This window comes from Elephantulus edwardii, unplaced genomic scaffold (genome assembly GCF_000299155.1).
Source record: "Elephantulus edwardii isolate Elephantulus edwardi_28Jun2011 unplaced genomic scaffold, EleEdw1.0 scaffold00081, whole genome shotgun sequence".
NCBI lineage: Eukaryota > Metazoa > Chordata > Mammalia > Macroscelidea > Macroscelididae > Elephantulus > Elephantulus edwardii.
Window position 1 is genome coordinate 10,780,347 of NW_006399831.1, and position 3,785 is coordinate 10,784,131.

A 3,785-nucleotide genomic window follows, 5' to 3' on the forward strand; every position below is an offset into this window, starting at 1 on the left:
AAGCTCATTCTTTTTCAACGTTCTGTAATGCTCCATTGTGTGAATATAGTTTTTCTATCCATTCTTCTGTTGATGAATTGTTGTTGGGTTGCTTCCATCTCTTTCCTATTGTGAATAGCACAGCAATAAACATAGATGTGCATACATATGTTTTAGTCATGGCTCTGGTTTCTTTAGGGTATATTCCCAGTAGTGGAATTTCTGGGTCAAATGGTATTGCAATTTCCAACTTTTTGAGAAAGCTTCAAACCGCATTCCATAGTGGCCATACCATTTTACATTCCCACCAGCATTGAATAAGAGTTCTAATCTCTCCACAATGTATAGGAGGCATCTTACTCCCTGATTTCAAAACCTTCTACACTGCCATCATGGTCAAGACAGTGTGGTGCTGGTATAATGACAGATAAATAGATCAATGGAATAGAAAAATCCAGAAATCAGCCCATCTACTTATGGTCAATTAATTTTTGACAAAGAGATGAATTCATTTAAGTGCAGAAAGGACAACCTTTTTGACAAATGATGCTGGCAAAATTGGAGAGCTACCTGTAGAAAACTCAAGCAAGATCCACACCTCACTCTATACACGAAACCCAATTCAAAATGGATCATGGACCTAGGACTAAAACTCAGTACTACATTTAATTAAAGAAAAGCTGGGAAGAACCCTAGAAGTCCTAATCCACAACATAAACAGTCTTCCAAGCATCCTGAAAAATCTATAACCAGGGAGGAAAAAAATAGGTGAATAGGACACAATTTTTTATTAGATTTGTTTTGATTTCTAAGTGTGAGCTAATGTAACAAAGAGAAACCCCTAGGAGCTACATTGGGGAACACTACTATGCATTAAATTGTTTACAAAAAAAGAATTTCTGATCTTTACACCAGTTAGGAAAAAATCAACAAGCCCAAGATTCTGATTTTTATATTCTAGGACTGAGAAAATAAATTAAGAGAAAAAAAAATCCCTAAAAACCCCTTGTGTAGTATTTTTGTTTCATTATTAGTAGGTACCTAAGACAAGCCCTGAAACCTTCTATTTTTTCTAAATGTTATTGTCATTTCATAGCTAACCCTCTATAAGGTTTTCAGAGGTAGTAAATCACACTGGAGGAGATTGTTCATCTTCCTCCCATGAAACATCTGGTGGATTTGAACCACACACCTTTGTTTTGGCAATGCAACCATTTCCCAAATAGTCTCTAGATCTTCACTGTGAGGATCCTTGTGCAGCTCTCAGGGGCAAGAGAAGTATAATCATATAGCCTTATTTCTAAAAAAGACCTCCTCTCCAGGGAAGGGATCTCTGGCACTGTAGTCCATTGGAAGCTGTACTGCTGATTTCAATTGTACTGGTGATTCCAATTTCCCATCTACTCATAAGGAAGAATATGGGCAATCTCCTTTCAAATGATTTTTGCTCTAAATCATATTTACATTTTTATATATGAATCCCAATGGAAGGCTGGCAATGAGTCAGAACCTATGCCACAGCAATGAGTTTGAGGTGATTCTCCAGAAAAAAAAGCAGTTTTCACAAAGCGTTCCTCAACTGTTGGAGAATAATTTCTTTCATTTGACCTCTCTCCGACTTGTATTGCCTAAAAATGAGGAAAATTAGAGTTAGTAGGATTTCAAGGAACTAAGTAGGGAATGTTGCAACCAAAGAAGGAATTTTTCAAAGGGAAATACGAGAAGAAAGAGAAATATACCACTGGAGAAAAACTAATCACTGCCCCAACAAACACACCAATTAAAAGACTGAGATTTCATTGGATAAATTCTATGATGGTCCAGTAAAAAAAAAGCAAGGGCCATGAGAGAATAGCCATATCTGACCTTTTACCAACTTCTCAAAGGGAAACTGTTCCCATCAAAAGCATCATCAGTGAAAACCATTTCCCATGAGATCAGACACATCTAGCACATTCTTTCTATTCATCTCAACACGAATCTCACTGCTTTTTGGGTCCAAAACCTGATGTGATAGAACCACATATTGGGAAAACCAAAAGTTTATAATGCAGGTTAGTAGTAGAAGAAAGTCATAACAGCTCCCAAAATGTGCTCACAGGCATCTAAGCCTTGAAACATGCAGCTTTAGGCATGCGTTACAACGTTCTCAAGCCTGTCAATTATGTCTCGTCCCCTTACAATCCTCCTACAAACTTAAGCAAAAATCTTTTAGGTCTGGTTCAATGGCAGAGCAGTTGCAATATCTTCCAAGGTTACTGTGGCTGCTATGGCTGTTGCTCCTGTAGGCCCTGGTCTGGCTGACACAAGAGTCTCTGGTTCTGAAGGATGCGTTACATTCTCTTGATGCTCCTTCTTTGGTGACAGTGAAATTTTTACTTCTCTGCTGGGTCCACTCAATTTAATGGCGAGATTAGCCAATCCCTTTGAAGACAGCTTAGCATGTCCTATCCACATATTCACATATGACTAGTCCTGTGACAAAGTCAAATTCAGTGACTAGAGAAACCATTTTGAACACCAAACTCTTCACATCACAAGTTCCCTTTTCTCACAACTTTCCAGAACCCCAGCAGGGCTCCAGGAGAACAATTAAATTATGTAGCAACTTAATTGGAGCTGAAAGGGCTGAAAGGGGAAGTCTTTTTCTGAGGAAGAGTTTGGTTTTTTTTTCTGGTATATAAAATTTTTTTTATTATTTAACATAGCAGTGGATACATCACATTTTCTTACAAGAGACAATATCATTTTCCTTTAATTCCCAATGAGATCCTGAAAATCATCTGTCTTTTGGAGGATTCAGTTTCCTACGATGTCTGTGACACTCTCCATGAGGATACCAGCGGTGCTTGGTAGTAAAGAAGATTTTCTAAGTTGTTTTATCATGGGTCCTTGCTCCATGGGTTTATCTTCTACTTCTAATCTTGTTTTCAGCACTTGATCATGTGTTTCTTCACTAGGATGCACGGGATCTGGCCGAGGGATGGGTTTTGTGTGTTCATACGGAATGTCCACAGAAGGGCATACTATTGTTCTGCCATCAGATGTCAAAGCAAGCTCCACTTTGCAATTATAGTCATCTGGAAGAGAAGAATATGTAGATTTATGACGAACACAATATAAAACTCCATTTTGAATTGGAAATAAATGTTTTAAGGCAGGTCTGTTTGACAATGCCCATTTTACTACTGCTACTGCCATGGTGACACAAGACGATTAGCATGTAATAGGAAAAAGTGGTTTTGAAGACAGACTGCTTTAAAATTTGCTTCTAGTCACACTTATTTTCAACCCTTGACAGCTTCTCACGGCGAAACCACCATCTTGTCTCAATCCTGAGGAAGAGTTTTTAGGAAAGCCCAAAATGAAAAAAGGTAATAAAAAGGAATGTCACTTAAAATTTGAAGCCTCTGATATCTGCCCCAACAACTGAGATAATAGAAATCTTCAAATTAAAGGAAATTTCACCTCAGTTCCTATTACTTTATGTATAATGTACGTAGTTCAAGAAAAAAAAAATTTAAGGTATGCCAAAGAGCAAAAAGAAATGCAGTGTGAAGAGATGAAACAAAGATCAGAACCAGACTCACATATGAAACTGTATTTTTAATTATTACACTGATAATTTTAATTTAATATGATTGGTATATTGTAGGCCTTTGTGGGGAAAAGTGGGTCCCACAAGATAGATATATGTAAACTGTGAGCAAAGAGGTGGAAACGAAAAGATAGAGTCAGAAGTGAATAGCGTAATCAAAAACATGGACAAATAAAAAAAAATTCTTAGGTATACCTGGGATCCTTGG

General features: G+C 37.4%; 1 pseudogene; it reads right to left on the minus strand.

Moving 5' to 3' along the window:
* Positions 1 to 2,758: 2,758 nt before the first annotated feature.
* LOC102860650 lies at positions 2,759 to 3,180 on the minus strand (annotated as a pseudogene).
* Between the last annotated feature and the right edge of the window lie 605 nt (positions 3,181 to 3,785).